At 39.9% G+C, this 24,224-nt stretch overlaps 1 long non-coding RNA gene across 1 annotated transcript; it reads left to right on the top strand.

The window, feature by feature from the left end:
• The first annotated feature begins 3,431 nt into the window (after positions 1 to 3,431).
• On the top strand, positions 3,432 to 23,448 carry LOC121068140. Its single transcript, XR_005818652.1, has 3 exons — positions 3,432 to 3,856; positions 20,579 to 20,704; positions 22,984 to 23,448. It is a non-coding gene; the product is annotated as an uncharacterized LOC121068140 (long non-coding RNA).
• Positions 23,449 to 24,224: the final 776 nt, after the last annotated feature.

The raw sequence follows: 24,224 nt of genomic DNA, 5'->3' as shown, positions 1-24,224 counted from the left end.
AAATGTGTATCTCTCCCGATTCACACACTCTGTAGCAATCTGGGCCTTGGCATAGGGGCATGAAGGGAGTTTATGGTGCAAAAGACTGCTGATGTAGGACTGGAGGACTCTGTAAGACCACCAGACCTGATGCAGTTTTGTCCTATAAGCAGCAGTTCTGGTACAGAGTTATCTGCTGACTGTCTTTCAGCTTGGAGGGATGTAGTTGGTTCCTTCCAACAGAGAAGCTGGGAGTGATTTAATATGAGATATGGAAAATCAGAAGAGAAATGGGATTATAACTTAGCTGACAGTGTAGATATAGCCTGTACTTACCTTATAGGTCAGCTTCACCAGGGGATAAAATATTCTCAGCACCAAGCAGGATAAAGCTCAGTGATGCAGAGCTATTGTACGAGCCAGTGACTGCAAAGGAAAGTCTTCAGGAAACAGAGGACATGTGGACGTTTGTGTCATATACAGAAAATTCAGTCTGGCCTGCATGCCAGATGATATCCTTCCATCTGGTGAAGCTGAAGATGCTGAGAACAGTGATAGGAGGAAGGGGATCATACCCCAGTTAGATTTAGGCACAATGTGTAGTTGAACGGAATAAAATATTTCTTGAAAAATGATTGATGAAGACTAGAGCTCATAACTTCTGGGGTAATTTTGTCACTTTTATCTTCAGGGTGGAGATCACTACATGCCAGGCTGCATTCCTTCATAGCATCTGAATCATTCTTATTGTCTCCACAAGCTGAAAATGAGAAACAGACTGGCAGAAAAGTTAAAAATTTCAAGGTGGAAAGAGTAGAGAATAGCCTGATTTTTATTTTATTTTATTTTATTTTATTTTATTTTATTTTATTTTATTTTATTTTATTTTTATTTATTTTTAACATTAAAAGTTCTTGTTGCATCTTTGCAGACAATAATAAATGGGGTTTTATGATTCCTCTGTTTAAGACAAAAGCAAAGTTTCCTATGTTTGGAAGGGAAGTAAAAGCACCTGAATAAAGGGCTTACTCCAGTGCCGTCTACAGCCAGCCTGGCTTTCTGTGAGCTGCATGGGGAAGAAATATTTCCAAGGCACCAGTGGTTGCCATATTCTGCATGCAAAAAGATTCCATAAATGTCTGAAAACAGATGGAATGCAACTTTGGAGGAATAAATGGATTTTTAATTTTCTGAACATTTTGGATTCCATCTGGTTGAAGTAACTAAGTGACCTAGTAGAATACTTTTACCTTTCTCGTATAATAGATAGAAACACAGCTTGCATTGCTACTGACAGACACATTCCCAAGTAATACACGGGTTTTACTTGCTCTCAACTTTGCTTACTTTTAACTCTTTTGACTGCATATCAAGAAATAACTGAGGCACCGCTTTTTATATGTCAGATGTACTTGTTGACCCTCCCTCAATTCATGATTTGCCTTGCTGATAGGAAGGAGGAACTCTGAACCACCTGTCTAAGCTCACCTGACAGTAGCAGGAGCCTGAAGAGATGCACATTTTAGATTTATGTCCTTGTTATTTTTTGTTTTAAGCATTGGCACATGACAAAAATAAAACAAGATTAAAAGACAACAACAACAACAAAGCAGTTCTTAATTTTCTGTCTTGTTTAAAGGCAGAGAGTGAGTAGAGGCTTTGCATATTGGTACAAAAAAAAAGGTGTGATATTTCTGTTTACTGGTCTTTTTGTTATTGCTGTTTAGAATGGTAAGCAAATAAGAAAAAATGCATGTGTTTTTAGACAGGAAATGAGCATTTCTGCATGAATAGGAAATGCAGGCGACTTGAACTCACAAGAAAGAAGTCATAAAGTACACTACTCTGTATAAAAAGTGGAAGGCCTTTGGTTTATGGAAAAGACACCATTTTTGTGCTTGTCTCAGTGAAAACTAGAAAACAAATCTCTTCACTCTCCTTGAGAGAGAAGGTGGGTCTTTTGAATCTCTAATATTTAGCCTCTATTTACTGGCTGCACAATTTATGAAGCTGATTATTTAGGATTGCCATTCAGGAAGTTCTACTGAGAATAAGTATTTCCATGCTGATAAGTTCATAAGCAGTAGTTAGTAGGATATCAACGATGTGTTTAGTATTAGTTTTCATGCTTCTTGGCACTTTGGAACATTTCTCAGTGTTTTTGCTATGAATATGGATGAAATGTTGTGAAGAATGGGGAATAACAGCTCTTTTTATTTGCTTTAAGGGGCAGTTAGCAAGACTGTTCTCCAGTTTTTGAAGCAAGTATGTTTGTGTTTCTGTAGAAATCCTTGCATTTTAAGATCACGAGTTTCAGTCTAGCACAAAGCCTGAAATCACTGAAAGATTTCACTTTTGCCTGACATATTAATGCTATGTAAAAAGTGTGTTTGCTCTGTCCTTAATAGGGCAAAATATAGCATTTCCACTACAAATAACTTTTATATGAATCTCTGGTCACCATAACCCCGTAATTCAAATGAAGCTTGTTTCTTCTCCCTGAAATTTGTGATTATGAACTTCTGACGATTGGCAGGAACACACACTGGTGCTGCCAGCAAAACTCTGGATCCAGTGCAGTCATGTTTTAAGCATCTTTTGCTGGGATCTTGTAATAAGCTTGCCTTGTATGGCATTGAGACAATTGAATTCTCTTTCGCATTATGCACTTATATAATTGCATTACTGTCTCTGAAGCCTTTTTGCCCCCATAAATGATTAAAACTGTTGTAATACAAATTTGGACTTGGGAGACATATTTAAACCTCCTTATATAGCATGTAAGTTGCTGAAAGACTCATTGGCTGCAAGTATGGAGGATTTGTTGTTTTGTGATTTTCTGGTAGGTTAGAGTTTTGTAAAAGAGAAATCTGTATCCTACTAATAGTACTGATCACGTGTTCCCTCATTTGTGTAATTGAGAAAATTACCAATATAATGAAAACAGCTCCATCTAAATAAGTTCTCTACCCACAGTTAATAAAATAGTATCTACCCTCAGAGACCTGGAATTTCTCTGCAAACCCTTTTAGTTAAACAAAGCATTTTGTGTACCTACAGTTAATGTGATATTTATTTTTTCATTATTCATGAAACAACTTTAATGTCACTGCTGATTTTTCTGGTAGGATGTTCAGCTCCAGCATACCAGAGCTCATGCTGAGTTGTAGCTGAAGATGTCATTCACAATAAACATGAGCTGCTGTGACAATACGATGGCAGAAGGTGAAGAATCTCTTTTCTTGTGCAAGGGCGTGCATGTGTCTCTCTCTGTCTGTGAGAGGGAGAGAAAGTGAGAGATTTGATTGTGTTTACAAGATTCATTCGAGGCACAGCAGGCAGTAGTCACATTGTAATATCCACCTTAACACAGATAATTTGATTTTCAACCTGGTTATCATGCATTTAGACATAACGATACATGAAAATATATGCTTTAGCAGTGCATTTTAAACAAGGTAGTACACTTTAAGTCGGAATATATTAGAGGTGAGCATTGCTTTTAGCAATTGCAGAAGTCCTGGAAAGCACTGTTCAGCATTCAGCATGTCACAAAATTACCAAGAGGGAAGCAAATTCTGATGGGTAACTCTCAGGGACTACTACCATTTCCAGGCTGAATTCAGTAGGATGGGCTTTCCTGAATTTGAAGTCTTTCAAGATGTACGTGTATATCCCACTTGAGAGCCTCAAGCACAAACGAAATTTCTTTTTCGAGTCCTAGGTTGTGTTCTGACTTGAAAATTAAAGGTCAAAAAGTCCCACAGCATATCTGTGCTTTACACCAAGAGGAAAATGAACTGCCTGGACAGAGGATGTTGTCTTTGGTCACCGTCAAGAACTTGACCTGTCTAACTGATATGACACAGGGAAAGAGGTATGTTGATGCTCATCAGGAGCAGATCCTCATTACTGCCTCCTGGAACAGCATGAGAGATAAGGGGATTTATAAGCAATTTAATTATAGTTGTAACACACTGTAGTTGTAACACCCTTTATGCAAGACAAAAAGGAATATGCTATTCACACTGCAATATTTCAAGCTCAACTTCAATCTAAAGAGTGTAGATGTGGTTGGGCATGATCTTGTGAATCATCTAAAGCGCATTCGCAACAAACAAAAGCCTGCATAATTCTCCTGAAGTCAATAAAGGTGAGCGTGTTTATACGAATGGGGCATTTGGCCCAAATCCAGCTGGATTCTTTGCATTATCACACCTCTGAATCTTCTGAGGTTTTCTCAGAGTCATTAATATTGAGGCTGTATAGTACCCAAGGTAATTATCCATTCCTGCTTGGGCCTGGCCCAGGAATTATTCCACAACATGTTGCCTCATTAGTATAATATAATAGAAGAGCAGAAACAAACTGGAAACCAGGAAAATGAGGTAGATAAAAGCAGAAGAGTGTGAAGTAAAACAAACTGGGGTGAGGTCCTCCGATGGTGTAAATCAGTGCAGCACTATTCGCCTTCAGTGAGGCTCTGCCAGTTTACTCCCTGTGATGCTCTGGCCCATGATTATTAGGAAAGTATGTTGTTGATATGCTCTATAATGGCTTCCATTACCAGCCCATGCTAAAAGAAGCAGCTGGTGAAAGTTATGTTTATGTTCCACAGATGGATCGGCAATGGCAGACACATAGCTCTGTGTCTGGTAAACAGGTGTTTGACTTTATATTTGCTAGCTAGCCAGAAGAAGTCAGATTCTCGGTAAGGGATGTAGATGAAGGAGATCAATTTAGTTGTTGAAAAGGAAGGAACAATTCTTTTTGGTTGCACTTTTTCTTCTTTTTGAACAGTGAGTAGTGTCCCAAAATGAAGCCAGCCTTTTATCACGTGAACCTGCATGGTCTAATTGACAAGGAATTACAATCAGCAGAGGGACAAAAAGACCAAAACTTCTTCTTGCAAATGGGACAATTCAAGCAATATTCTCTCTTCTCCTTCCTTTCTTGCCTGTTTTCAGTGGGAGAAGGAAGTGAGCTTCAGTCAAAGTGAAATGTGCCTGCAATGTAGTCAAAAACTTCCAATGCCAGAGAAACACCTTCCACTACAGAACAAGACTCGTTGAAATTATGGCTGAGTTTAGCTGTGCTTTTGCTGGGAGCTGGAAATATAATCCTTTTCTTAATAAGAAATTTTTTGCAAACCAATTCTGACACCTGTAAATTTAATACTCATGGGTGCACAGTCAGTGCAGAAGGAGAACAATTGCTTTTCAGCTTACTCAAAATAAACCATTTATTTTGACTGTGTTTATTCATTTCTCATTGCTCAGAAAACCAAAAAGCAGCTGGGATTTTTTTCTGACCTCTGGATGACAAATATTTCTAGATGGAAGAATGACAACATGTAAATCTCTGGGTGAATATCATTGAGGCTAAAATTCTTTAAACTCTGAGGATTTGGGAGCATTTTCACAGATACCCAGCAGTAGGCTGAATACTCATTAATAACTAATATTATGACTCTCTGAATCATAGTGATCCAGATTCAGCACTTCTAGTTGCAAATCAGGTTATTATTTTACTCTTTGACCAGCTCTAGGGAAAGCTCTTAATATGTAATGCAAGGAAGTAGCCTAAGGGAATAGAGCAGGCTGGCAGCGTGTGCCTAAAACTTTCCCACACTGCTACTGCACGTTCATCCTGCTGGCAGAAGGTTAAGTGCATCTTGCCGACTCTTTGAAACTGGTGGCCAAGGTGTGGTCATGAGTTGTTGTCCAAGACAAGGGATGACCCAGGGTGCAGGAAGAGCAGCTGGGACAGCTGAGGAACCCCGGGTAGGTCTGAAGAAAAGTTCAACATCAGTGTTGTTAACTCATTATCACACGTCTTTTATTGAAACCAAACTCCTCAAAGGGGTGGCTTCAGAATCAGTGCGTTATGTCGGAAAGGTAGCTGTTTAAATGAAGTGTAAGCAGCGTGTGTTTTCAAGCTTCTGTTGTGGACTTAATATATGAGGGAATAGTGAGAGCAGCAGGTGTTGTCGAAATTTATGGAGGAGCAGCAAGCCCAGGCGGCAGCCCCACAGGAAGAGCAGCGACAGTTACTGCAGCAGATGGTCTTGAGAATTATGAACGTGGGGCGGAGGCCCAGCTACCCGTCTAACCCAGTCCTTGAGCAGGAACCAGGAAGATGTCGATTCTAGGCCTACATGGTCAACTCAAGCAGCGAGACTGGTAGTGGTCAGGGCAACCAGCTGCCTGAGGTCCGTGCCAAACAAGCCTGACCCAAGCTGTGCATACTGATCTCTGAGCAGTGGTACTGCTGCCGACTAGGAGACGTACATCTTGAACCAGTTGGGAATCCCAGAATAGAAGTACTGATAAAGGCTCATGGAGGAATTTAACTACCCAGACATCTGTTGAGTAACAAATACAGCTGAACATGCATCATCGCAGAGGTTCCTAAATTATAGTGAAGACAACTTTATGATCCAGAAAGTAGAGACTCCTGAGGAGAAGCCATCCTGGATCTACAGGAGTATATTAATGAAATTTGCAGATGAAACTTTGCAAGTGCATTAAAAATACAGCAGCACCATGTTTTAGTATTGAGCTTTAGCACAGTATCATATGTGCTTAGAGTGGACAGTCATCCACATCCATTTATTAATTTTTATTATTCCATAAGTAAATGAAACTTCAAGCCTATCTTCTACTGACTTTAAAACTGTTTGCATCATCCATGCATGCCAGACATTTGAGATCTGCAGTCTCTTAACTAATATACTCTGCATGCATCTCCCTTGGACAACACACAGCTCATGACAGAGACCCAGATAATTAAATAATGGACAGATAATAGCACTGTGCCAGTTCCCTTCAAAAATGTGAGTGCATACCTTTTCAGAAGAAAAATCATTTGAAACAAATGTTGAATCAGATGAAGACTCTTAAGAAGCAGAAATATTGAAGAGATAATAATGAACAGCAAATAAGGCATGAGTTTCAATAAGGCACAATAACAAGGGAGGCCTATAAAATTTTGGAGTACAAACAAAGAGATATTACATCACAGGGTAAAGTTCAGATAGGGCTTTTTTCCCCCTTGTTGGTATCAGGTGATATGAAATAGGCTAGTGCATTCAAATGGGCAACAAAAATGTTGGGCTGATATTCAAGATGAACTTCTGGCAGTAGAACCTAGGAGTTGGTGAAAAATCTTCTACGAGTTTTGTTTTATAATGACACTAAGGGAGGGAAAAAAAGAAAAAACAACCAAAAAGCCTACAACACTTTTTTCTTCCTAAAACAAGGGAATCTGTGAAATCCTAGGGGAAAAATTTCTCTAAAAATTTCTCACATAAATCAGCTAATCTTTCCTATCCTCAGACAAAATGCAGCCTGAATGAATCCTGCTTCATTCCACAGATTCAATACATGGATAATGCAGGTTTGTTCTCTAATGATTCATTTCCTTACATCTGGAGAATGTGTCTTTTGAAAATTTAGGGGGAAAAAAAAAAACAGCATTTTTTTTTTCCTCTCTTGCCAAGTCTTAATTTGATGCATTCATTTCTCCATTACCATTCTGTCCCAACGTTTATTGTCTCAAACACTACACAGCAAAATCTTTTTCTCATCTCTTCAGGAAGGTAACGTTTCAATTTACATTTGTAATAGCGAGGTATGATCATCTCAGTGGGATGGTAACCTTAGTAATCTTCCTGGTAAAACGCTGTTCATTAGCTTTATGATAAAATATGCCCACGTTATAAATATTTCCAGAAAAGAATAAAACTTTTCACTTTGTCTACATTAATCCTGACATCTGCTATAGGTCATACAGAGAAAGAAATCTACTTCCAAAAGTGATGCCAATTTATTGTATTTAGACTATTATCAAATAATTCCACTCCACTCGATCAAAGGCTTTTTCAGCATCTAATGTTAATATCATTCATGGTCCTGAGCCTATGTTTTTTCCTAGATTTTAGACTCCTCAAAGCATCACCTAAAAGGTCACTGAGAGGTCTGGGAGTGTTCAGTTCTTTGATGAGAAGAAGGCAAGAGCTCCTTTTAATCTTAATATTCAACTTGAGTATACCCCTCACCTCTCCCCTCCCCCCCCAGAAAAAAAAAAAAAATCTCAGGAAGACTGATCTCAGTCCAGGAAGAGGCACTAGTGGAAGATTCTTTTATTTTTTATTTTTGTCAAAGGTGCAATCTAAGAGCTACCTTCGCAAGCAAGGAATTTGGAAAGAGATGAAAAAATGAACAAGATTCCCTCTCTGGTTATTATTTCTGTCTGAATTCCAGTTAGAACTGGAGTCAGACGAAAAAAAGATCGGAGACAAACATGCTATCAACAAGACAGCAGCAGTGATATACAAACCAGCACTAATAAACTCTCTTTATATGTCCAGGGAGCCCTTCTAAAGAAAGCCTACAAACACCTGCCTGAAGGCTCTTCTTGCTTCAGGCCGGATGGATTTGCTTGCTGTTCTCGCTCAAAGTTGATTTGTAATCTACAAATCCAGTCTGCTATTAAGACACAGAAATAATACTTAAAGGTAAAAAATAAAAAATAAAAAATCAGAATCTCTCAGCCTGAAGCTTCAATATTTCCTGTCTGCTGCACCTGAACAGGCATACACAGTTGCTGAACTGAGTCTGTCTGGTGTTTCAACACTGTAGTGGGAGCAAAGGACAGTAAGAAAAATCACTTGTGGATCCCAGTTTCTATAACATAAGGTGCAAAAGGTGCTGCATGGCCTTGAGCAAGGTAACTACCTTGGAAAGTACTTAACTGAAACTCTTTCCTGATGCATTGACTCATGCCCTCCACTTCAGCAAAGCCAGATTACAGCGATTTGCCAACGCTTTTGTGGCTGCAAAATGCAGAAAGGTATTTTAATTGCATTTTCCCCTGTGATCAGTTCTGTTGCCATATTCTGTGGTTGAAATCTTCTTACAACGCTTTGAATAGAACAAAGACTTGTTCGGCTATTCTGCCCTATCGCCTTTCCTTTCCCCACCCCAACTGGTCCAGGTTGTTTGGGTGGAAATGCTGCTTTTATCTGAAAGGCTTTTTGCCTAGGAAGTGACTGCAGATGAACAGTGCCGACAGGAACTCTTTGTAATCACTGACTGGGCTTTTCTCACTCAATGTACATTTCCCAAAGGAAGTACACTGAAAAATTTGTATCAAGTTTTGACAATGGAGTGGTGCAAACTGCCTCAGAGCCGTCAGTATGCTGATTTACCCCAGCTGAGTTTCCTGAGCTGCACAGAGGAAAAAAAAACAAAAAACAACAAACAAAAAAAACCTTCATCCTATATGTGAATCAGCTGTTTACTAATCAGGGGGATCCAGATTCTGGTGGTTTTACTTCCACAAAAGGCAGGAAAAAGGTTTTTATCACATTTGCCTTGTGACCAGCTTTGAAGCCTTCCTGGCGGTTGAAACTTCAACTCAGTCTTATTTGCAGTTGTACAAACTAGTTAAACTCCTCTTGCTCTCCACCCATATATACTCACTGTGAATCATGAGAATGTCTCCAACTCACCTCACGTACCCTTTATGGCTTGTCTGGTGGAGACACACAGGGATGATCTTCAGCTCCCCAAATGGCCCCCCGGGAAAGGTGGCCTTTCTCTATGAAGTCCCCTGAGTCGCCTGGTGGAGTGGTTTGCCTCCTTCTGTCAAATAGCACTCATGTTACCTGCTGGAGGTTGACAACCGCTCCTGCAAGGTCAGAAAGATGTCTTTCATATTGGATGCCAATTCCCATGAAAAGTTTGTGTGGAAGCAGGACTTGGATTTAGTCTGAGGAAGAGGAGTGGGGGTAGAAGGACGGGCTGATTAGGTCCCCTTAGTTAGATTGGATCTAGTTCCTATCTCGTGCTAATCCACCCCAGACTCCCGGCGGGCAAGATCCAAAGCAGCATAAAGCAGATAACAGGAGAAGGCTGAGGGGGCTAGTCAGGGGTGTTTGTAAATAAATCTGGAACCTGGGATCTGTAGCCTGCTTGGTTATGGTTTTGTGAAAACACAATTACAGCATAAAATGAAAGCAGGCTGTGCAATGAAAACAAGAGGAATGCCATCACCCAGGTTGGCTTGTACTGCAAACCACCCTGGTCAATCATCCGAGATGAATGGAGGTAATCCGCTGAATAACCTCACTTTGCAACTTTATGTGAAGGCTTGATAAATGAAGTCAGGGAGAGGTACAAGAAAGTGATTAAAACCAGCCTGCGCAAAAGGCAATGATAACCTCCCTGAGCTTGAAACTTTTTTTTCCCCTTCTGCCTGAGTTTGTTGGATAATTAACCCTTTCGTCCTTCAGTCTTTGTACACAAACATTTGTATATCTGTACAGAGCAGCTGCCTCCTGACAGACAATTTGTCACTGTAATAAGTCGGACCCAGTGACAAGGCACGCCACTTCCAACGGGGATGCTTACAGCTGGCCACTGGGATCTGGAGTTTTGTAATGGCCTAGCTGGAGCAGAAGACCTTTTCCAAAGTTTAGCTCTCATTTCTTGTCTCTGGGCTCTTTGTGCTGCCCAGTGACAGCACTTAAGCACCTGCTTTTAGGGAGCCTCCTGGAAGAACATGCCCCAGGCCACACTGGCCATATAGCTTATAGTGATGCTGGTCTGTTGTCATAGTCAGCTTGGATGGCGTCTTGTTGTCAATTAAGCAAAAGGCAATTCTTGCAGTATTGTCAGGCAGGGGCCGGAATTTTTCTTTGTTGACCTGGAACCATCATCTGCCATCTCTTGCAGTAAAATTGGTTACTGACTTGCAGGATAACTCAGGCATGCAGAAAAACATAGTTAGAGATAAATAGATTTTCTGTTCCTAGAGTCCATTGTGCTCCTAGGTGCTTGCAAGGGATCAGCAAAGGTGTCTAACAAGCAAACCCCTGTCCAAATGTGGTCAGAGGCTGCTTATAGTTTGGTTGCTTCCGTTTTTTTTCTGCGCAACTGCATTAGGAGACCAAATCAGTCACTTACAGAAAACAAACAAACAAAAAAAAGCTGTCTGAGATGGGGTCTCAGGTGAAGATCTAGAAGTGAGCATTAACAAACTACACAGAAGCTTTCTTGCATGTCGGAGAAAGAAATACAATAGAAGGCATTACACTTTTATTTGGGGGGAAAAAAAACTAGACTTAACCCAAAGAATGGCAGCAGCACCACTGCCTGCATTGAACAAAGCTGTTTAAACCCTTACTGAGAAGCAAAATCTCAGCTGAGAAATGTCAACAGAGCTTTTATGACAGCCTGAAAATTAATTGTCCTCTGAAATAGCAGTCCTCAATTTAGGCTTAATCTCTGTTGCATTACTCAGGTAGCTATTGTGAAGTATCACCCCGCTTGCTGCTCTCGCTGACAGTTTCTATATCCCTTCACCACGCCCACTGGAAGGAAAACAATCACATAAATCCCTCTTTCAGGGCATGCTCAAACTTGTTTCTTATTGTGGGGCAAATTTATGGTCGCATTTACTATGTAATCTTTAAAGGGGACTGGCTGGTGGTTGAAGGTCTAAAATTACAGATGACCTGGGTGTAAGCAAAAGTGGATTTGTTAAAAAAATCTGTGTTTAAGGGAGGAGGGAGGGGAGTGAGAGAGGAAAGCTTGATATTCCCTGTGTAGTTTATGACCTTTCCTAAAAAAAATACCCTTCAAGAAAGGTAGAAAAGCAATTTTCATTCTGCGGCTCTAAATATCTGTTTATCCTGCTGCCATGATGTGAGCATGCCCAGTTGGGATGATTTAGCACTCTGCTGATGACTACCAACGGAAGGACTTCATGTGAAAAGGTAGTCTGCCACAGCTAATGGGCTCTTGTTTCAAAGGGATGCTGTGTGTACATTACTAGTGTATGGAGAAGGTGCAGAAAGGCCTCAGCAGACATTAGGAATGGAGTGTTGTTGATGATGAAAAGGCACTTTGCTGTTGAGGGAATGGTGGGAGAGAAAAGGCGTATCTGTCTTTTTGATTAGAAATGCATGCTTCCTTTCATCATCTGAGCTGAAAAATTGGCTTCTGCTCTTGGTTTTGAAACCATTTTTCTTTTCCCTTCCTTCCCAGGTTTGCAAACTCTTTAATAAATTAGTTACTGTGAGGTGCATGGGTGCAACAATCACCTTAGAGGCTTTTCCCAAATGCATCTTTAATATTTTATAAGTATTTAAATAGATTTATTCAATGAGAACAGCCTGATTTATTAACACTGGCACTCTGGCATGGAAAGGTGGTTCAATACAAATGATGTTGTGTCAGAAATTTTTAGCAGCTAGATCTCAATTTACCAATGGATTCTCGGAAGTCAGGAAATAATAGGACCCACCCCATGTTAATATTTAATCAGGCTTTGGTGCCAGATAGGAGAAGCTGAGACACAACTAGGGGAGCCCTGTATTACATTAAACATACATCATGTGTGTTCACTTCTTAGATGGGGGTGAGGGGGGAGTGGATCAGTTATCATGGCAAGTGCGAGGTTCAGACCTGCTGAATAAAGATGCTTTGTCAGGCTCTGAGGGCTGACCAGATGCAGTCAAAATCTCACCGCAGACATGTGCTGGAAACCCTAGTGACCAAGCTTAAAACTCATTTCCCTCTTGATGCCACAGGTCCAAGGAATACCTCTCCTTGTGCCTAATCAGAAAATAATGGATGACAACAGAAACACTGATAGCAGGGCAGCTCTGTAAAACAGTTTGGAATGATGCAACAAAAAGGATGCTGCCAAAGCTGGTACTGTCCTATGTAACTAGTACACCAAGGGGTAGGGGAAGAGTGGGTCCTCTGTAGATCGGCGTGCTGTAGGTCACTGCCTTGAATTATGCAAAATTCCTTTTTGCCCTGAAGTGCCGTGTGAGGTTATTTTTATTTAGCCTGGTACATTACCCTCATAAAAATAAATAGGTTTTATTTCTGTACGGAAACACCAAACCGCTTTCTCAAGGTGGGTTTTGGGTATAAATTTAAAATGCAAGGAAGCTCAGAAGTGAAGTTTGTCACTGTAGTGTTCTCTCACTTGAATGGAACAGATGAACAGAAGGGCATGATTGCAAAATAGCTCTGCGCATCAGCAGGACTTTCCTAAATCACTGCACCCAGTCTGGAGCAATTCAGATGAGTTAGGAGTCTGCTCAAAAACTGACAACATCTCATTCCTGCTGAGTATCGCTGGCATGCCTCCTCAATCCATCCCACAAGGCAGGGGGCTACAGAGGTGAATGAAAAGCAAAGAAGAAAGCTTCAGCCAACCACAGCAGGACTGATCCTGGATAACGAGGAGAAAAGAGAACATCTTGAATGCCACAGATCTTTTCCTGGAATATTTCAGGATGACCCAGCAGTGAAGAAACCCTCGGGTGGTCAAGACTGCCTGGCCATAATTGCATGCTCATGTGTAAGGGTTGAGTTTTTTGGAGGGTGTGAACTAGAGTAGTGTGGTTGAAGTGACTGGAATAACGCTGGTGGGCAGTGGCTGCAAGTTTGGCCTGTAGTTGCAGTCAATGTGGCAGTGAGGTAGTCTTCTGGTGGGAACTTCATTCATTTCCTTTTCTCACTTAAGAATGTTTATTTCTATCACTTTAAACATATGTGTTTTTAGTTTCCCTGTGTGCTTGCTTTATTTGAAGAAAGAAGAGTTGAATTGCTAGTGCTCTGCAATGTTATTATTAAGAAAATTGGACTATGCTACGGTAAGATGACTGGGTCAAGAAAGAGGCTAGTTCACACATCTGGTTCTGCTAAATTTTGGTTGGAGTGGTTTATCGTAAGGTTAGATTACCAGGGCAGAACCCATTCATTTATGTGTGATAGTTGCCTGCTCCTGTTGGCATAGGGTTCTCAATTCTTTAAACTGAATGCTTTTTCAGGGGGAAGAAAAAAGGACAACTGGAGCAGAATGGTAGGTGTGATTTCTTTATGCTGGTAATGGTGAAGTTGAATTTCTGTGGGGTATATACCTGAGAATATTTTGGTGAGGTGCTGGTAGGTGCAGAACTAGTTCAACTCTATCTGTATCAATCCTTACGGGACTGATAAACGGGAATACTGACTGACTTCATGTAAAAGCACCCGTACCAGCTGTGAGAACGATCATAGGTTGGAAAAGGATAAACTTTTTTCTATTCAAGGGAAGGAGTGTGAAAGGGTTATATGGTTGCACGTGTTGGGGACAGCAAGTACAGAAGGATCTCCTCAAGTATCAGTGATGCTTGCCACAAAACTAACTTCTGTTTCAGTGAATTCACTGATGTTCTTTTTTAACCACTGCATTTTTTTGCCTCTGATTGTAACATCCTTAGGAACACCATGTTCCATCTTCACTGTGGCACATTACGTATGAGCGAGGTGATCTATTTGGTAGGCATTTCCATACAGCTACAAGCAAAGAAGATTATTTTAGTTTTATCTAAGGAGAAGAATACCATCATCTACGCCAAACCTATTAATAGATTTGAATTTTTTTAAAGTTGTGGCTGGATGGGAAAGAAATACAGGAGAAAATATCAGAGAGAATAGGGCAAATTTCACAATTCGTGTATACTGATCTTAGCTGTATTGATATTAGGAAAAATATTAGAAAAACACACTACAAAAACATTGTAGAAAGTGAAAGAATCTGATATAGATTTTCAGCTAAGTCTCATAGTTCAACAGTTCATCTGGACTTCTTGCCGCTAAAGAATTTGACTGGCTAGAAATATGCCTGAAAGCATCAAAATTTCAGCTCCTTCTTCTTTATTAGCAAATGAAACAGAGGAACATATCCCGCAGTCTTCCATTGGTCAGGGGCTTTCTTGGAGAAATGGTCTCCCTCTGGTTTCTGGGACAGTTACAAGGTACTATTTGCTGTGAGTGAGGCCAAAGTGGTTATCTCGGAAATCTGAATGTGATTTTAATTAGAGCTTTTATTATTGGAACAGCTGCAACCAAGATTGTAACAGTCAATTATATATGGAGCTTTACTGGCAAAGGGTGTTTAATATTAAACAATCATTGCTAACCGTGAACATACCTGATATAATAATGAACTTTATTTGAAAGATCAGCATAAGATAAAGCAGTTAAATTTAGCTGTACAGTCCGTAACAATAACACAAGGGGATATCATGAATTCCTTTTATTTGGAAACAGAAAACGCCAAATGTTGTTAGATTATCTTTTTGAGAGCATAAAGTAAATGTTTGGTAACCAGAGATTTGTATTGCTAGCGAGAATCACTTTCACTAAAGCTGCAGTAACTGAATGTTTAAATGTGCAGGGTTGAACTGTCAAAGCACGTAACAACATCTTTAAATAAAATGGAAGCGGCTACAGCCGCCTTTATCTGTGTCGTCCTCAGACAACTGCTTAGGTTCAGTTCTGCTCCCATTGAAGTCGGCGGAGAATCTCCCATTAACCTGAAATGATTCATGGCACGGCCTTACCAGGGAGAAAAGGAGCGGTCTCAAAGCGCAGAGGAAGGAGTGCTGCTGTCCCACAGCACATGAGTTATTTATACCAGTACAGAGCGGTGCTGCCAACCCACAGCATTCATAATTGGGACTCAGACCCCTTGCAAGAGCGGCGTTGAAGACACAAGCCTTATTCACTGCCATGAGATTGGTTTTTCAGTCTTCCAGTTCTAAGTCACTGGACATCGCTAGCAGTTATAATACCTATGTTTTCAGCTTAACTAAAGGATCAAAAAGCTCTTTCACTATTTTTAGTTTATTTTAATTAAAGCTGACATTGTCTGATAACCAATGGTAGGCTCAAATCAAAAGGCATTTGGCAAAATCTGCCCTGGTTTTCCTATGAAGCACTGGGAAGGTAAGTGCTGGCAGGGCCATATTTCTGATACAGCAGGGTTTGGATTTTTATTTTTTTTTATTAACTTGCTATTTGCGTCAAAGGTTATGCAGACTGTTTGGCCTGAAGCTTGAGGCCCCATGCAAACAAGGAGGCAGAGCGTAAAGTGGCCATCGGACACAGGGACAAGGCATGTTGCCCTAAGAGTGATGGGCCCCATGCAGTGGGTTTTACCCATGCCCATCTGCCAGACTGCTCCTCCACTCTGGCAGGAGGACAAACCACAACTCCCCAGTCTCCTTTTTTCAGTTCCCAGAAGCTAAACTACAAGCCAGCACTTTGAAATGATATTTGGGCTTGGGTCTTTCTCTTCAGTTCCACTCTCCTTCTGTTGCAACTCGGCAGACCAAGATTCTGCAAACAGATGATATCTTTATCAGTGCATAAACTGAAATACCCTAACCAGAGCTCCCTCCTGCTTCTCGGTTTCCAAAATGCAGCTCAAGTTCTTAATTGGGTAACCTGAACTTCTCTGTAATCTAGGTATCAGTGTGCATGGATGTAATGGACATGTCAGTGCTGTGTACGCTAACACTTTAAGTCATATAATGGGTCTGTTCACTGGAAGAGTAAACACACCGTGCAATTTAACTGCAAACTGGGAGGGACGCAGAGGAGAAAGTTAGCTGAAAGGTTATCTCTGATGTAAAAGCATTTATTTTCCTTTTGCAGATTTCGGGGGTGATCTGCAGCAGTGGTATTCTCCTGAATTTTGAGACTTGTCTAATTATGTCATTTGAGAGGTGGGGGGAAAGGATTGCTTCTTGCAAGCACTTTTCAGCTCGTAAGATGCTTTTGTGTAGCCTGCGCAAGCCTACAGCTGAATATTGTAAATACAGTACTTCTATGCAGAGGAAAGGATTAGGAAAAAAAAAATGAATGTGTGAAATATAACAAAAGGCAATATTTGGAATTGCACTGTTAGGAGACACTGCTGAAGTCAATGGGAGTTTGATCCATGAAAGCACAGCAGGACCGAGCCATATATAGGAAAGCACAATCTGTCAAAATTAAGTGTGTAGTTTATGGTATGCTTTTTGTTTGAAATAACATATTACCTCCTATTTATAGTAAAGCAGACTAAACAGTTCTATATGTCTGCATTTAAAATTTTCAGACAGAGAGTAAGGATACCTTTTACCTGGAAATTGTAGACTCGGAGCTCAAAATTGTTAGCAGTGATATAAATGAATACCTGTGATTTTACAGGCATATAAATCTAAAGCTTCTGCTTACATAGCCCTGCTCTGGCTGAAGTATTGGCTGGATTTGCAGATCACTGCTGGAGGACTACTAGGAAACAAATGAACTTGCAATGCATAGTATCTTAAAGGAAACTATAAATGGGATAGGTCAAGGACTAGGCATGTAAGCGACAGGAAAAAATCTTCCTTTTAGTTTATACAACTCCTGCTTCCATGTCTGCGCAGATTCCTAATAAGGAATAGTAACTTTTCGAGGCACTAGGCCTGTACATATTTCCTGACCTTATAATTCTCACAGTTCTAGACATTCCAAGGTAGGGGGTCATTCAGACAGAGTTGTAATTTCTTGTGCATATTTATTTCCAAAGTATCTTTTGCATAGTTTCCCAGTGAAATCATGTGCTGGAGCTGGGGAATGCTAAATAGGTTATTTTTCAAGCTTGCATATAAAGGGCCTGTCAAACTGGACTGTTTTGGACTTATCAAGCAAAAGTGCCAGAGCCAAAGCATGGTGTTTGGGGCTTGTCCTTCCCAATGCTGCTGTGAGCTGGGCTCCCGGCTTTCCAGCTGGGGGTGGCGTAAGGAGGCTGAGGAGCTCGGGTTTTGTTATCGGTGAGGATTTTAATGATGTTAAAAGGCTTGAATGCCTAGTTGGCTCAATAGGAGTGTGACCTGAGCCTTCCCCCAAAAGCACATCTTGTTAACCCTTCAGGGTTAGATTCAATGCTCCTTTTCCTTCATATTCTGTAAATAAACACTACAAATTTTAGGGGAAAAGGTTGTAGAGGCCCAGCCTCTCTGTAAATAACCTTAACTGGTTGTGAAAGCACATTTTGAATTCATTTTCCTGGCCCTTCAAGACATATACTTTTTTTTTTCTTTTTTTTTTTTTTTTTTTGAACCAATTACATTTATCTGATCAAAGAATTAAAGTGCATTGGGGACCAGACAGCACACCATGAATTTTGATTATTCATTTCTCAAAACACATCAGCCAAGCAGCAGCTAGAAGTTATCTACTGTCTGAAAGAAGTTTACACAAAGTATTTGTCCGGCTATTTTCAAAAACAGAAAAAATATGTGCTAAAAATCCTGCAGATAATATATTCATGAAGGGAGAAGCTAAACTTGAGAGGAGTTTGCCCTTAATGCTGCGTATGCCCTGCTCAAAGCAGCAGTAAGGAAGGTTAGTCAGACCTCAGCTTTATCAAGATGTGTCTAACTAATCTAAATTGAAATGTGGGCACTTTCTTTCTGAACTCCAAAGGCACGTAATGCATTTGGGACTGAGGTTTTCAGGCTCTTGTTGAAAAGTAAATGTAGACTTTCTGCTTGCAAAAAAAATCCTGTTAAAATCTAACCTTTCTCTAAGTGTTTGAAAAGAATGGCAAGGGGAAGATCCCAGAGAAATTGGGAGTGTTTTCACAAATTGCTGGTGACAGTAAGTATCATTTTATAGAACACCAGTTAGGCTGCATATGACATATGGAGACAATTTCTGCCTCAGCTATATTTACCTTTCCCTTTGATCTAATGAGAGCAGCTCATGTATATTGAGGCAGAGTGTGGTCTACAGTATCCTGTTTGGTTTGCTTATTGGAAGAAGTTTGGAATAGCTAAGTTGACACGTGCCATTGTAAATAGGAGGACAAGATGGTGAAATGAGCCTGATTTAGTCATGTGAAGGGACAGTTATGAGGTGATATGAGTGAAATGCATTAAGTGCTGCCTTTTTCCTTTATCATTAGAGAATCACTGAAATGTAAGACTGGAAGGAAACTCTATAGGCCATATATTCTGTTCTCCTGCTCTAAGGCAGGATCAGTTATACAGCCATCCCTGGCAGCCATTTAAGTAAAATATTACTGGAATGAAGAGATATTCTTTATATTTAGAAAGGGAAATACTGCCAGCACAATTAGTTACTTACCCTCTGGAAAAAAAAAATAGAAAAAAAAATAAAAGAGAGGTTATTCCAGCTCTCTAAGAGTTATCATTCAAATTAGCTTGATGATTTGCTTGGGATCATTGGAGAAGCCTGACTAGAAGATATAAATAGAACATAAGACAGGATATGTGGAAGTGAAAAATAAGGAGATACGATCCTAGAAAGGCAAGGGAACAGGTTGAGCAGGCTTCCAGTTGAGGTGGTGAGCTCTAAAGGCGATCGTATATTTAGGCAACAACTGAATGAGTCCCTGGAATTCAAAAACACAAAGGGCTGTGGGTTGTAGCTTGAGTTTTGAATTACCTGGTGACTCTTCCAAAGGTTAGAAGAGAGATTTATTATGGCTTGTCCCCCTTAATTAGTATCAGAACTCTGTGTGTGTGTATGTATGTTTACATAACACAGTTTTAACTCCTTCAGAGCAAACATGCACAATAATTTTAAGATTCTTGCAGAAAATAAGCCTAAAACTTTCTTAAAGTACAAGAGAAGGAACAGCATTGCACTGCAGATTCAATGGGTTTTTGCTTGCCTCTGCTGCAGTCATATCAGTGTAAGGCTCCCTGCTTGGTTGTTGCAAGTTGTTTCTCTATAACCAGACCACTTCATTTGACTTTTGTCAGCACTGCAGTTTTCCTCTGCTCTACTTGAAAGCGTAAACACTACACTTATTTGTGAAGTGTTATTGGTCATTTATTTTATCAATCTAATATTCTTGTATTATGCATCTTAATACCACTATTAACTGTTTGGGGTCATTTCTTATTTGTATACCAGAAAACTGCTTCCAGTGTTATTACTTATTGGTCATAATCAATTAGGGAAGTTTTTAGACTCCGGCAGTCTTATATAAATACACTGGCAAAGTTCACCTCCTATGATTTCTGACAATTAAATTGTTCTGTCACTTTGGGACCTTCATTAATCTCAACTTGTCATCCTTGTTTATGCAGGTTATAATGGCCTATGTGTGTAAGTGAAATGAGATGCTAAAAGCCCTTGGCTGTTTAACTCTTTGATGAAAGCCAAGCAGGAATACATTGTTGAAGGAGAAACTTGGTTTTTTTTCCATCCCCCAAAATAGCACGATGGAAATTATTGGACTGTTTAATGACTAGTTATGAAATAAACAAAGTTTTTCAGAGAGGTGAAGAAAACCTAGCTGATGGTACTGTTATCACAGTCTTTTGTGTGTCTGCATGAGTGCACATAGAAATAAAGATGTGGAAACACAGATTACTTTCTCTTCCAGGAAAGTGGTGTGAAAACATCATATTCAAACAGAGGAATCTAAAGGCTAGAGATTTTCAGATAATGTTGCGGGATTGGTGTAATTCAGATGAAGGACATGGCTAACCATCTCTTGAATCTGCGCTGCGAGTGTATCAGTAAGGCCTTCTGTTTGGGTCATTCTGGCAGATTGGTTGTTTGGGATCTAAGGACTTTGGGTAGTAAAAGCCCACTTACAGAAACGAATTTAATATTTAGGTTCCTGGGGGAGTTTATCATTTTCTTCTTAAATTATCTCCTAGAATTAAAGGACCTGCTTTCTGATGTCTCCAAATGCAGATGTAGTTTATTATCTTCTACCATTTTCTGCATTTTTTAAGGTCTTACAAGGCTTTTTAGAGTGGTCTCTCTATGGCACTGATCCTTCCTCCTGGAGTGGTCTCTCACTTTGCAGCCAGCTGAATTATCATCAGATCCTCACCTGGCACTATGCACCAAAGATGCAGGTACTTTCTATTTCACGCATTTTACCAAGCTTAGTGTTTCTTCTTGGACAGGGGCCTCCTGAAATTGAACTCCGGCCTTGGGGATCTTTATTCTCATTTGCAGCTGGAAATTAGGGGCCAGCCAGCACACTGTTGTGTGCTGGCAAAGATGTTCCGTGCTGGAGCTGGAGCACAGGTCCCCTGACCCTCACTTTGAGCCTCCATCCACTTGACCAAATGGCCTCCTGGCTGGCCAAGGTTAAAAAATAGCAACAGCCTTGGAGTTATCCATCTCAAATCTAAAAGGAGTGTAATGATATGCTATTCTCGGCACCCTGAGAAACATATGAGTGACATCCTCTCTCTGAGCACTAATTATCATAATTCTTAGACAAGGGAGAGATCCAGAACACTGCACAAATTATCACCCAATATCTTTAATAAATGTGGATGGTAAGTTACTTGCAAAGGTGCTGGTTAATAATCTGGAACACATATTCCCAGACCTAATTCATTTCAGTCAGGTGGGATTTATTAGGAGTTGGACTGTCATGCAGTCCTACGAAGCAACTCTTCAGTACAGTAAGTTCACAGAGAAGCAAAGGAGAAAGCTGGTGTGTCTCCTGGTAGTGTAAATAACCAGACAGGCAGAGAATTTCTGACTTTCCTAAATGTTCAGCTACAATGGGCAACCCTTTATACTGTACAGTAAAAAAAAAACAGTTATCAGTAGGTAAATGGCCAGGTTTCCAGAACTGCTAAAAGGAGAAACGGCAGAGCTGCTCTCCCATTTCTATTTGGTCTGGAGTTCACATCACAACTGCTTTTCTTTTCTTCTTTTATGAGATTAATTTATAAAGAAAACCAAATCTTGTGTGCCTTGGGGATGGCCATTTTGGATATGGCTGTCTTTATTGCCTAGAGAGGAAACAAAATGATGGGCTCCCACCAAAGATGCCTCAGTGTGTGTGCCTGAAGTTCAGTAGGATAAATCCAAGTCATGGAGGCAAGCTGCCAGATGTTATTTGTCGAAGCTGCCTCTAGGCTGCTCTGAAGCATACCAACACATGTGTCAGGGCAGAATGAGAGTCAGGGCAACTTTCCAATTTTTCTTGCTCCCAGAGGCTCTCCAGGGGAAGCTGAGATCAGGAACAGAGAAACAAGAGACCATGAAAATGGGAAATCGGTATATTTTAGGTTCTAATGCTGAGGCAACTATAGAGCACTATATATGGAATTTCACGTTAAATTTGGAACATTAAGCAATATATATGTCTTTCTAGATACTTCAGTGTGTGGGGAGGTGCATAAATCAGAGGCACCTAGTGCTTGCTCCTGAAGCTGTGGGGACAGCATTGCTACTACTGCTTTGAGAATGCCAGCTGATCATATACTTTGGAAATGAGATAAAGCTTTAACAGGCCTTTTGAAACAGAGTTCTAAAAAAGCTACGCTGGATTTTACTCAAGATCATACTAAGAAAATCTTGAGCTTAGCCAATTCATTTCCACCCACTGCCTTTGTACATACATACAAAATAAACAGGCCAAAACATTTGTGCTCAGCATAGCATTGGTCGCAAAGTGATTCATCCTACCAAAAGCAGAAAAACACTTGCCTAAATAAACATAACATAGTGGCGAAGCACTGTTCTTGAAGTAAAAATCTCACAAAGATGCTATTGCTCATATTCTTCTTACATTATCATCTGTTCACAAACAGGCAGTCTACTCAGGCTGATATCTATGGGGAAAGTCTATTTTTAGCATGTGTTTGTACATTGACCAGTACAGCCAGATCTTGATGTCAAATACTTGTCTATCGAAAGTGAAAAGGCAGAACCAAATGTAGTTTAAGACGGGAACTCTCAACAAAGTTCACTATACTAAGCAAAGGCTGGATATTTAGTTCTTATCTTCCACTTCTTTGCAATAAGATATAGCATTAGTGGATAAAATGGATGTATTTGTTATCCCAGCTGGTAGATAGTTTTCCATTCCCCCCTGCCTCTTGCAGCTTTATCTTAGTGACATTTTCCATCTTAATGTTTGCATCAAACACTTTTGGTGCTATGTAAATTACATTTAGTAGATAATTATGCACAGCCGCTAGGTTGCATAAATAAATTCTCATCAGTTTTGCATGCGAACCCTGAAATGACTACACCTGTACTTGAGCTCAAGACCTGTAAACTGATTAATTACACCAACAACACATAGCTTGGGTGGGATTCTGCACTGAGCTGTTTCACTTTCAGGATCTGGTCCCTAGTGTCTGCAGGATATTGCATTATTTTATAGATGGATATGGAGATGTATCAGAAAACAATTGCCACACCTTTGAAAGTGGATGCAGAGAGTGGATCGCAGCGATGGTGCTCTCAGGAACTGGAGTGGGGTCAGCTGAAGATGGGCAGCTGAAACTTTCATTCAATTCACAGTTCTTGGTGAGAACCAGAAATTTACTTGATGATTATTTTTAAAACAGTGTTAAATTCAGAGTTCAAAAAGTTATTTGGATGGACAATGTCTTTGACCCCCCCCAAAAAATGTAAATTTTCATGTTTTGTTTCCTAAAAAGCAGTTTTTCAGTTCTCATTAATAAGAGGAAAACAGCACATTTGAGTGAAAATTGCATTGTTTCTAATGAATTTCTGGGGTGTTTTGAAGACTAACGTGGAAAAAGGAGGGTAAAATGTAGCTGAAAAATCATTTATTCCTCTATTACAGCCATCTAATATTCTCAGAGTGTATAAATCAGTTCAGTTTAGCAATACCAATTAAACAAAATGTAGCCTTAAAATCTCACAGTGTATTTAAATGAAATGAAATATTTAAAATTTTTAAATGAGCAATCTCAGATAATTAATTAGTTATAAGTTTTCCATAATCACTGAAGTAAAGGGACATGCAGAGGCTAGCTAATATGGACATAAAACTTAGTTCCTCTGGGTGGGGATACTCATAGAGCTGTGTGTACACAAACACACACACGCATTTTTGTGTATCCACATGCAAAAAGGCACACACACATATATATGCACACATAAAAACACTGATGAAACTACTAGTGACTACCTCTCCAGGCAAATAAGTCTCATAAATTGACACATTTTGCTTAATCTGTATGTAAAGCATGTTACACATCACTGTTGTAATACAGACATCTTAACTTTAAATGAGATGAAAACAAACATAAAATTAGCACTTTAGGGAACCCCCTGCCACTCAATTTGTGTTGGGTTTAACACCTTCTTATTTTATATATCCTTCGACATAAACAGTTTTATATCAGCCCTTGATATGGTGCCTTCAAAGAATTAAATGTTGAGCTGTTTAAAAGCACTAATTAGCAGCTTTAATACAAAGGGGAACATGGTTATTAGTAAAATCTTGTAAACCTAGAATACCCTTTGGGCCCAGTCATTTGTGTGTGAAATAACTCAATAAAAATATTATATTGTTAATCACAAAAACCTTCAAGGGAAATGAGAAATCTGAGAAGAAATATAAACTGTACCTTTACCAAACAAAGGAGGAAG

This window comes from Cygnus olor, chromosome 3 (genome assembly GCF_009769625.2).
Source record: "Cygnus olor isolate bCygOlo1 chromosome 3, bCygOlo1.pri.v2, whole genome shotgun sequence".
Classification (NCBI taxonomy): Eukaryota; Metazoa; Chordata; class Aves; order Anseriformes; family Anatidae; genus Cygnus; species Cygnus olor.
The sequence above is the reverse complement of the archived record's forward strand: the minus strand, read 5'-3'. Positions and strand labels throughout refer to the sequence as shown.